This window comes from Elephas maximus, chromosome 20 (genome assembly GCF_024166365.1).
Source record: "Elephas maximus indicus isolate mEleMax1 chromosome 20, mEleMax1 primary haplotype, whole genome shotgun sequence".
NCBI lineage: Eukaryota > Metazoa > Chordata > Mammalia > Proboscidea > Elephantidae > Elephas > Elephas maximus.
This window is the reverse complement of record NC_064838.1, coordinates 4,586,199-4,598,508: the sequence shown is the minus strand read 5'-3', so window position 1 is coordinate 4,598,508 and position 12,310 is coordinate 4,586,199.

Below are 12,310 nucleotides of genomic sequence, written 5' to 3'. Positions count from 1 at the left end.
TTTGCTCCTGTTGGGTGGAGTATTCTGTACTCATCTATGAGGTCCAATTGGTTCATTTTGGCCTTTAGATCTTCTATATCTCTGTTGAATTTTTTCCTAGATGTTCTGTCCTTTACTGAGAATAGTATGTTTAAGTCTCCTACTATCATTGTGGAACTATTTCTCTTTTTAGTCTTGTTAGAGTTTATTTTATGTATTTTGGAGCCCTGTTGTTGGGTGCATAGATATTTGTTAAGGTTATGTCTTCTTGGTGGATTGTCCCTTTAATCATTATATAGTGTCTTTGTCTTTTATGGTTGATTTTGCCTTAAAGTGCATTTTACCTGAGATTAGTATTGCCACTTCTGTCCTTTTTTGGCATCTGTTTGATATTTTTTTCCATGCTTTCACTTTTAATAAATTTATCTTTGTGTCTAAGATGTGTCTAATATAGACAGCATATTGATAGTTTATTTTATTTTTTTTTAATTCATTCTGCCACTTCCTGTCTCTTTACAGGTGCATTAAAACCATTACATTCAGTATAATTATTGATAGGTATGAGTTTGGATAGATATGAGTTTATTGCTGTCATATTGTGATTTTTTTCTTTTTGTGGTGCTGACATTTTCTTCATTCCTCATACTCTCCTGTGCTGAGTTCCTTTGGCTTGTGGTCTTTCTTCCTTCCTTCCTTTTTTGTTTTTCATTATTGTGGATTTTGTGTTTACCTAATCTTTGTTTTTCTTCTTTTTTATTTTGACGACTAGGTTTGTTAATTTTCTTTGCAGTTATCTTCAAAATTACCCTTATCTTCCTAAGTTTGAAGCAGTCTTTTTTTTACTTGATATCACCTTGACTTCCTCTCCATTTGAAAGTTCTACACCTACGTCGTGTATTCCTCTTTTTATTGTTTTGACGTTTTTTGTCATTTACAGATTGACATTTCTGTTTCTCTGTTTTAAGTCTTTTAGCTTTGTTTTATTTTTGAGAGATCTTTACCTAGGTTGGTATCTGATGCAGTCCTATGCCTTAGACTCTGGTTGTTGTCTGGTGTTGTTGGTTCTCTAACTGAAGGACTCGCTTTAAAATATGTCTTGTAAGTTTGATTTGGTTTTTGTGCATTCCCTTAATTTCTGTTTTTCTGGAAATGTCCTAATTTCACCATTGTATTTGAGAGTTTTGCCAAATATATTATTCTTGGTTGTTAATTTTTTTCTTTCAAGGTTTTATATATTGTCATTTCTCTGCTTTCTTGCCTGAATAGTTTCTACTGAGTAATCAGAGCTTAGTCTTATCGTTTTCCCTTTGTAGGTGACTTTTTGTTTTTGTCAAGTTGTTCTCAGGATTCTTTCTTTGTCTTCGGTTTTGGCAAGTGTGATTATGATGTGTCTTGGTAACTTTGTTTTGGGGCCTATCCTATATGGGGCTCGTTGAGCTTCTTGGATGGTCAATGTGATCATTAAGGTTTTATGTCAACTTGGCTGGGCCATGATTCTCAGTGGTTTGGCAGTTATGAAGTAGTATAATGATGTAATTGCCTCCATGATGAGATCTGCTATAATGTGATCACCTCCATAATGGGATTTGCTGTGAGTAGTCAATCAGTTGAAAGGGAGTTTTTTTTAGGGGTATGGCCTGCATCTAATATAGGTGGACTTTCTGGCAAGGCTTGGGGGCTTTTACTCGCTCTGGATCCTGCAGCTGGCTTCTGGTCCTCTGATCTCCAGTTCTTGGGACTTGAGCTAGCAGCTTACCTGCCATCTTGCCTGCCGATCTTGTGATTTGTTGGTCTCTGCAGCCTGTGAGCCATAGCCCTGCTGTCTGACTGCCGATCTTGGGTTCTCCAGTCCCTGCAGCTACATGAGTCAGGAGAAGCCTCCAGCCTGACCCTTGGGCTTGGGACTTTCTAGCCTCTACAACCACATGAGCTGTTTCCTCAATATAAATTTATCTATCTACGTATTTATATGCTTTACTGCTTTTGCTTCAATGGAGAATCCAAAGCTTTTCACTTTTCATGGCATTTGGAAAGTTTTCTACCAGCAAAACTTCAACAATCTTCTCTATGTTTTCCATTTTCACCCCCTGGAACTCTGGAACTGTTCCAGAATCTGGAACTCTGATCATGCACAGTTTTTTGCTCTTGATTGTGTCCCACATAATTCTTAGGTTTTCTTTCTTTGCTCTGATTTTTCCTCAAACACACAGTGGTGGCAATGGATTTGTCTTCCATTTCACTCTTTCTGTCTTCCATTGCTTCAGATTTTCTCCTAAGACCTTCTATTGAATTTTTCCATTTCTGAAAGTTTGTTGTTTATGTTTTGGATTTCTAGTTGCTGTTTTTGTATGATTTCTAATTGTTTCTTTATTTTGACATTTTGTTTTTGAATTATTTTCCTAAATTCTTCTATTCCTGTTTTTCCCTTCATTTTGGCTATGTTTGATGTTTTTTTCCCGTGTTTTCCCTGATTTTGTCTATGTTTTCCTTGGTTTTGTCTGTGTTTTCCTTGATCTCTTTCCTAATCTCTTGGCAAGCCCTAAATATTAGCCTTTTGAGTTCTATGTCAGGTAGTTCCACTGTCTTTTCTTCCACTGGAAAGTCATCTGATTCTTTATTTCGGTCACTTGATGGAGCCATCTTACCCTGCTTATTTATATGTTTTGATATTGTCTGCTGTCTCACAGACATTAAGGTATTATTTTCTTTATTTGTTGAATGTATATTACTTTGTTTCATCCTGCTTTTTTGTTTTGTTTTGATATGTGAGGGCATGAGGGCCAGGCATGTTTTGTTGCTTGCTCATCTGTGGGCATGGTAGTTCTCACCAATCTGTGGTGCTACGTTGTGGGTAAGGTAGCAGCAGGCAGGGCAAGTCTGCTTGCTGTACACTGGTTTGGTGAGGTGGCTGAGGGCAGACTGGGTGGGCACTGTCTGCCTCATGATGTTGGTCCAGCTTTGTGGGAGCATTCACAGCCCCTCATCTGATAGGCAAGGGTTTCAAATGAGGAGTTGTATAGGCTTGCTTCACACCACTCAACATCTGGTCAAGTGGTGGGGGGGCAGTGCAGGCCTGGTGTGGTAGCGGGCCTAGGCATCGAGGATGGTCTAGACTCAGCGGTACATTGAGGGCTGGGAGGAAGGGTTGGGTGGTGTACAGGGCTAGGTGGTGGGGAGAAAGAAAAGAAAAGAAAGAAAAAGATTTAAAAAAGGGTAGCAGGTGGGTGGGGGTTGGGCAGACCTGGAGGTCAGTGGGAAAAGAAGGGAGATGGTATACAAGGCTAGGTAGAAGATAGAAAGGAAAGAAAGAAAGAAAAGGAAAAGAAAAAACAAAATATGTGGCAATGCAGTAGGGGTAGGTTGGACCTGGGGCTGTGCCAGAGCCAGTGGCTCTACAGCCATTGTGGTGTAGTGAGATCAGCAGTGGGGGGTGATGGCATTTGGGGCTAGGTTCAAGGGAGAATGAAAATGGGGAGAGAGCGGAAAGAAAACAATTTTAAAAATTGGCAGTGTGGCTGGGACTGGCGGCTGGGGGCTGGTTGGACCCAAGGGCTGGTTTGGAAAAGAGGGGATGTGATATGTGAAGATAGGTGGGAGGCAAAAGAAGAGAAAGAAACAAAAGCAAAAAAAAAAAAAAAATGGTGGCATGATGGGAGCTGGCAGGTGGGGTTGGGTCAGACCTATGGCAGTCGTGATCTAGTGACTCTGTAGACAAGGTGTCAAGGCATGGCCCCGCTGGACAGGGTACAGGTGGCATATGAGGCTAGGTGGGAAGAAGAAAGAAAAGGAAAAAAGAAAAGAAAAGAAAAAAAAATGGCAGCACAATTGGAGCCAGTGGATGGGGGGCGGAGCAGACCTGGGGCAGGTATCTGCTGGTAGATCTCTAGCCAAGTGGTACCATGCAGTGTAGTCTATCAGGAAGGGGTGGAGTCAGTGTATGGGGCTAGGTAGGAGGGAGAAAGAAAAGGAGAAAGGGAAAGAAAAAAAAGAAAACAACTGTGCTGAGGGAGCCAGCTGGTGGGCATGGGGCAGACCTGAGGAGGTGGCAAGCTGATGTGTCTCTCACCAAGTGGCACAGTGTGGCCCATTGGAAAGCGGTGGATGTGGTGCACAGGGCTAGGTGGGAGGGAGAATGAAAAGGGAGAAAGGGAAAGACAAAAAAAAAAATGGCATGGCGGGAGCCAGCTGGTGGGAGTGGGGTAGATCCCAGGCAGCAATGAGGTGGTGTCTCTTCAGCCGAGCTGCATGGCATGGCCTGTTGGGAAGTGGCGGAGGCAGCCTACAGGGCAGAAAGGTGAGAGGTGAGAAAATGTGTTTCTCTGATTACCAGGTATTCTGTCTCCTGTTGGGAGTTCTGTGAAGTTGCCTTCCCATACTCCTTGTCTGGGGTCATTGCTGGCTGTGTTCAGTATGGTGATGCTGTGCTGTGTTAGCTTACAGGGAACCCCCACTCTATAGCTTTTCTTGTTCTCTGTCAGTTTCTTCTTCCATTTGGTGCTTGATCTAGTTATTTTCCCTTTATTTGGTGCTTAGGATCAGGGACTGATGTTTGTATCTGTTTTACTTAGTTTTTCAGGTCTTTGCTGCAGAAGAATGTCATGGTACATTTGTCTATAGCACCATGTTAGCCCCGTTTTTTTTTTTTTCCCCTAAAAGAATGATTCATATTAGCCCATTATTTTGTGAAGAACAACTGTGCTCTCTGAGAGGAAGAATTTACATTAGAAATGGGTTTATTGCAAACTCCCAGGCCCCATCTGCATCCCCCCATCCCTTCTCCTTCACTCTGAACATTACACAGTACATCTCTAAACCTCTAGAGGGGAGAAGGGGCCACTGAAGTCTCTGCTCCAAGACACATGGCCACCAGCCTTCTGAGGGGGCTCATTGGTTCTCCCAATATGATAGTTGTTGAGTCATGTTGAGAAGGACTGTACTTCCAAAAATCCCTCTTCTGCCAGGTTTCTCATGTTTACAACCCCATAAGCAGTGTTTGCTTAGCACTGAGCCTCAGACTCACTCCTGGCAGGATATGAATGAGCAGGTGAGAATGCAGGTCTTAGAGTAGATGATCTCCCTGTCCTAGAGGAACCTGGGGGTTACTAAATGGCTCACAAGGACAAGAAACTGGAGGACAGAATCTCACACCAAGCCTAGGACTAGGAACCCAGACACCTGTATTTGGGAACTGAGTTGCATGATTTCATATTAACTTTCCAGGTCTCTGCCCCCTGGAAATTCCTTCACTCCAAGTAATGCTTTTATTACTTCAGCCTACCCAACAACTCTCTAATTCTTATGTAAAAAGTGAGAGAAAAAAAAAATCTAATACAATGCTTGATAAGCAAATTAACAAAGAATACATTCATTTTAGTATAATCTCTACTCATCTAATTCCTTCAGCTAATATCAACGTTGCTTTGACTACCTCTTCTCATTTGTGTTGGTAGAATTGGAGTTTTTCTTGTTAGTAGGAAAAAAAGGCACTTACTTTGTCACCAAAGCGTGATTTCTTTTTTTTCCTTCCCGTAAATCCTGTCAATTAGGTTAATAATAGAGGAAAACTTCATCTTGAAATGAAATCTCCCCAACATTTAGGCCTGAAATGTCATCTCTTTACCTAATTGTATTAATAAAAATTTTAGCAACATAGTTTCGAGGATCAATGCACCAGGCCCCTGCCAATCAAAGATTTTTCTACTTACTGAAAAGTTAGTAGACCTTTTAGTTTCTTTGTGACAGACTAAGGAAAGGCTGAGATGCCTCCAGAAGATTAAATCTTTAATTTCACATTATTTCCAGCCATCTCTGTAGAACAAAGTGGGCTTTACCTGTTGAATATGGGGCTTATGCAACTTGAAGTACTCTTGAGACGTAAAGAGGCGGCCGTGAACGGTCTCTGAGATTTAAGCTGAGGGGAATTCTAAAGGGATTACTGCTGCATTTTCCATAAAACGAGAAATAAAAACAGACTTAAGCAATGCATGATCATAAATGCATTCCTGATGTGATGGAGAGTCCCATTCCCACTGCCACTCTAAGGCCCAGGCAGGAAGGACCATCAATGGACACCATACTTGTAAGGATTTGTGCAAGTCTAACGTATAATGCAGTTAGTGGGTGAGTACTCTGGAAAGATTTGTTATATATATAAAAAAAGATACTTTTCCATTTTTTCTGGTCCAAAGGTGAGGGATATGCATACTATTTTGACATCATTAAGATATCTTTTGTAGAGAAGGCTAACCTCCATGACCACAACCGGATAGTATTCTCTTTGTGAATAAGTAAGAACAAAACTTTTCCAGGGAAGATTTTCATGACTGATTAGCTATGTGGGTGAAAAAAAGTGATGTCTTCCAAAAATGAAAAGAAAATGGGAACCCCAGTTAAAATCTCGTCATCCTTACTAATCAGCTTAGAAACTCAACTAAAACAAAAGTTCTATTAAAAATGCAACATTTTAGAGTATGCATTGAGTACCCAGCAATGCACATTTTGTATAAACACTAGTTCTCTCTGTCCTCCAGATATCTTGCTTTGTGAATTGATGATTGATTGCAGTAGTGAAAGACAATTTGAATAAATTACTAGCAAAATATCATAGGCTTGCAATAATGTAAGTATAAAAAATTAAGTTTTTATTTTCAAATCTCCATATTGAAAATAACAGTTTCCTAAATTGGAGAAGAGGAAGCACTCTCCTCCATGGCCATTTACCCCATTTAAGTGAATTCATCCATTCTTACTGTAAATTTATTACTAGCCAATAAAAATTTGAAAAGAAGTTGCTTATCTTTAATGTAGAGTTTTTCTTTTCACAACTTTACAGCAATAGCACTCATAATTAGATTCTTCCAGCACTCAGCCTTTATGATTCTAAGAACGATACTGGTATTTTCTAACAGTACAGATACAGATCAAATATGTAAACAGAAAATGTAAGAGCTGGATGATTTTCAGAGAATACCTACTTGAACCTTATAAAATTTTATAATTCTGTGACTGACTTGTCTAAGATCACAGATCTAGTTAGTGGAAGAGCTATTACAAAATTACAAATGTTGTACGCCAATGTTCTTGGCTGCACAGTTTACCATAATCAAAAGGTAGAAGCAACCTAAATGTCCTTCAACAGAAGAAAGAATAAACAAAATGTGGTACGTACATACAATGGGATATTACTCAGCCATAAGGAAAATGAAGCCCTGATACATGCTGCAACATTGATGAACCTTGAAAACATTATGCTGAGCAAAAAAAGTCAGACACAAAAAAACAGATATTGTATGATCCCACTTACATGACATAGGCAAATGTGTAGAGACCAAAGCTTATTCGTGGTAACCGTGGCTGAATTTCTGTTAACGATGGTGGAATAATTTGGAAAAGAATGCTTGGTTGCACAACATAATGAGTGTAATCCAATGGGACCAAATTATACATGTAAAGATTGTTGAATTGCAAATATCTTGCCATATATATTTTTACTGCACACGCAAACAAAAGATTCTACATGTCCCCATTCCGGTCCAATCTTCATCTACTCTGCTCTGTTTCCATTACTGTCATTTTCATTACATAGTCATTAAATACCAAACTTCTGATCACACACCTCCTTCTCAGACTTTCCAGCCAAGTGTCCCAAAGTGGGTATGACTTGTCTGGTCCTCAAAGCTTAGCCACGGCTCTGCCATGGTGCCAACCGAATGAAGACTCCTAAGGTCTCTGAAAGAAAACTGTTTCTTTCTCCCACCTTATCATACTCAGTTTCATTTCACACCTTTGGTTCTGTTGCACTTGAGACAGTATTGCAGGAATTATCACAGGTGTTGTGTCTTCCCAAAGCCTCCTGTAGGGCATGGTTTTGACCAATATCCACTTTAGGAAAGGATGACCACTGTATGTACACCCTACTCCAAATTTCTTCTCTCTGCCTAAAATCTCCCCATCAAGTGTTTTTCCTGGGGGTATTCAGGAATCCTCCATGTCACATAGTAACTTCTTACCTGAAAGAAGAGCCTTGAGGGAAGAGGACTCATGGGCACTTGAAGAGTAGGTAGAGGGTGGGATTTTAAGAGGAATTAGGGAAATATTACTAGGGCAGATGAGAGAGTGCAGGAGATACAGTCTCTTTTTACCTCATTCTCTGTTCTGTTCTAGGCCAGCAGGAATGAGAAACTCCCCACCCTTTCTGTTGCCCTTGAAGGACTGCTCAACCCTCATGGTTATCTTGTCTGACATGAGTTCCCAAGGGATTCATGCTGCAATGTGAGTGAACCTTGAAAACATTGTAGGCCTGTCATTGGTCCTTCCCTCCTACACCTCATAGTTCTTTATCTTATGTACCCTTAGGATCGGAAGGACTCTAGGAGTTGGCTCAGCCCTGGATTCTTCTCTATGGTGTCTCACTGAGGTGGTTGCCCAACTTCTGCTCAGTACTCCTGGGAATACAGACCTCACTCTCTAATGAGACATCCTATTCAACTGCTGGAAAGCTCTTAAATCTTTTGTCTGATCCAAGAGCTTCAGCCTTGAAGGCAGCTCAGAACATTTTCTAAATGAAGCCCTGAGGAAGACAACTATCATCTACATTTCTTCAAGAGAAATAAAACCTGCAAGTTCTTTGAATTCTTTCATATATGACATGGTCCACAAACATCTCACCATCCTGTCATCCCTAGAGACATTCCAATTTATCAAGAACCCCTGAAAATATAGCACCCAAAACTAAATGCGACACTCCAGGGGTCAGCAAGGATCAGAAAAGAATAAAGCAAGATTATTACTTTCTATGTTCTCAGCTAAAGCCCGTGGGTCTTTTCCATATACACTGCTACGCTAGGTTCTTCCCATTTTGTTCTTGTAGAATTGATTTTCTGAATTTATACATCATGGGCTGCTGCTTCTTTACATCATATTCTCAAAAATATCCCCTAAATTTAGAAAACTTTACTTCAAAAATGGTGACTTGAGAGTAAATATTTAGTTTTTTACATCCCATTATTTCAAGCCCATGATGGTTTTCCTCACATTTATTCTAATAGACTTTCACTACTGCATTTCATTTACCTTTCTAGAAGCAAAGAGATACGTAGAACATAGATACATTTATATTAAAAAATGCATTGATGGCAAACAGCACTCACTATAGGATACTATATACATTTTTAATAGTGCTTTTGTTTTAATTCTATTACTAGGATGATTGTTAAGGGAAATGGAGCTTTAACGCTGCTTCCGTTTTCTTTCACTCCTTTGAAAACTTCACTTTACCAACCCACACAGCTAATCAGTTTGTACAGTTCCTGTCTCACTGCATGTGGTGCAGATAAGATCACAAAAAGTTGTCATGAGACTTCCATATGTCCAGGTACTTCTTGTATCGATAAAATGTACCTGGAGTTATCCCTTGTTTTACTACGCCCAGTTCACCCAGTCATTTAATTAACACTTTTTGGTTGGATACTCCTTTTTCCTGCAAGAAAAACAAAAAGCCAAACCCATTACCCTTAAATTAAAAAAAAAATTTTTTTTGTTTAAAGTTGATTCTAAATCACGGTGACCCTGTGTGTTACAGAGTAGAACTGAGTTCCACAGGGTTTGCTTGGCTCTAATCTTTATGGAAGCAGATCACCAGGACTTTCTTCTGTGGTGCTACTAGGTGGGCTCAAACTACCAACCTGTAGGTTAGTAGCTGAGCACAAACCACCCGTGCTCTTATTTCTCCCCAGTAGAGGCCTGCAGCCTAATTAGGAGAATATGACATGGATACATTAAAAAGATCACTAACCCCCTCAGACAATCCAGGTTCAGTGTCCTGTCAATGTTACAAGAAATCCTATAAGTAGAAAAGATTAGGGGAGAGATTGCTGTGGATAAGATGGTCAGGGAAGTCCTCTAGGAAGAAGTGGTAACCAAGCTGGCCGTTGAGGAATGAATAAGATTTGGGTAAATTGGAGAGGAATAGCAAGAAAACTTGGATTCAAGAACTTCATGAACAAAGGCACATAAACAAGAATGTGGCTCCAGGTTTGGGCGAGCAGGCCAGTTTTGTAGATATAAACTGAAAGCCCTGTATTATGTCTAGACATGGGCCACAGGTTCCCTCCTGTGGGGGTCAGCATGGAAATGAGAAGGAGAAGGCATATGAAGAAAGAGCCAAGAGATACTTGGACTTGGCCACCTTTTCTTTCTTACTATTATTCCAAAGAGGGCTCGATGTAATAGACAGTAGTGAATGGGGCTTAAGAAAGGCAGTGAGATGGGGGAAATTAAAGGCAATGTTGGATTTGGGTCTGAGTGACCAGAATGTTAGGATTGGGGTGGTATTCAGTAGTGACATATCTGCCAGATGAGCTGACTGGTGCCTTCTGGTTGGTCATGTGTCAACCCTGATGTGTCAACACCCATGCCATTCTGGCGAGTGTCATCCCTGAGTAGAATTCTTAAAAGAAAAAAAGGAAATTAAGAGGGTGATAAAGCTGCAGTACTCATCTGAACTTCACAAGTTTCAAAGATCCGCAGAAATGCTATTTCATGCCTTTCTGTAGGTCACAGACTGACCACCCTCCATGAATATGGAGGTTTTCTTAGTTTTAAAGAAGTGGAGGAGTGTGTCTTTTTTATACACTTGAGGGAAAAAAAAAATTACTAAGACCCAAACTCTTTAAAACCTGAAAACAGTAGAAGGAAAAACATGAATCTTCAACGTTTCTATTATCTTTGAACTTCAGCCTATTACTTTTCCCAGCGTTCATACAATTCATTGAAAAACCTACTGCAAAAGAAGGCTGCAACAGCTGAAAGCCACTTTCAATAAAACTTCACTCAGCAAAACTTAAATACAACTTAAAATTCTTTATGGCTTATTCCAAGCACACAGACACTGTCCAGTGCGGGGGTGGGGGGTGCGGAGCAGAGGATGGGCAGTGCACTTGGGCAGAGGATTAAGTGGGATTAAGGGCTTTAATTACACTAAAGATGTAAAAACGATTCATGGTTGAACATTAAAAAGAAGGATTGGAGGGAGTGACATGGAGTTCTTGCCATTCCATGGGAAGAATTCATTAGGGAGATGGAGATATTTATTTGAATCCCTGGGCTCCTGAATTGCGGGTGTTGTGTAAGAGCCTACAACTCTCCAATCTTCTAGGCGTGCTTTATATGAGCACAGTGAGGCAGATAGCCATACCAGGTTCCTGCTGGGATAGTCACAGCCGAAGGTTGGTTAACGGGTACGCAAAAATCACAAGTGAAAACGTTATTTTCCCAAGCAACGAAATGATAAAGAAGCTACTTGAAAAAAGTATTTTCCAAAGAAAATGATTCCATGGCCTGCCCCAGTCCATTCTTCTGTCAACATCTATCACTCAGCATGCCCCTGTTGCTCTTGGGTAAGTCACAAACCTTCTCAGGTGCCCACATAAAATAGACATTCTCTAAAACGTTATAGTGAGAATTGAAATTGTAGATGGTGACCCAAGTGGTCTTTAAGAGGATCTTTAAGAGCCTCAATTATAAAAATTATTCGAAGGAACCATATGAAATTGACATTTTTTTTGGCAAATATGGTCAAATATTAGCATTCCAAATATGTATTCAATTTTAGTCACTAGATTCTTCTGCAAAGAAAAAAAAAGGAACTCGAATACTTCACAAAGTTTTTATCCAAAATGGAACAGACCTTCAAGTTCAGTTAGTTTCCACTGACGTTTCTAGTTAATCAGGGGCTTTCTGCAGAGCAGTTGTATTTAGGGCTCTTTGGGTTTCATGCAACAGAGACAAAGTGACTTCAGAAGTTTTTAAAAAGTATGTGGGTGGTAGAGGTAGCTATAAGGATACCTAATGGAATCTCGCTGAAGTCCACAACCTGAAGCAAAGCTCAGTGGTTTCTTCAGGACTGGACATGGAGATGAGCAGCAGGCTCTCTCAGGAGTCATGGGTTACACTTGTGAGCCATCTCTGCCTGTCTCTTCCCCTCTCTCCCAACACCCACCCCTCTTTGTTCTGAACAGCTGCTGCATTTTTCTGTCTTTCCTGTCCTGCTGCTTCTGTGTATTCCTGGTTTCTTCTCCCACTATTTGAGCTTCCACAATGGCTACCTCATCCCTAACTTTACCAAGTCAGATTTCTGAAAGGGAGCTTTGAAGATCCAAGCCAAAATTCAAAATCTTTATTCCTTTAGCTAAAACTTTCCTGGTTAAAATTTGAATCCCCAGGAAGGTGATATTATCGTAAAATCTGTTAACAGTTTCACATTTTTTATGGTGAAGGATTTGGAAGGGATTAGATTTTAACATCCACGGAGGGAAAGGGGCAAGAGCTGGGA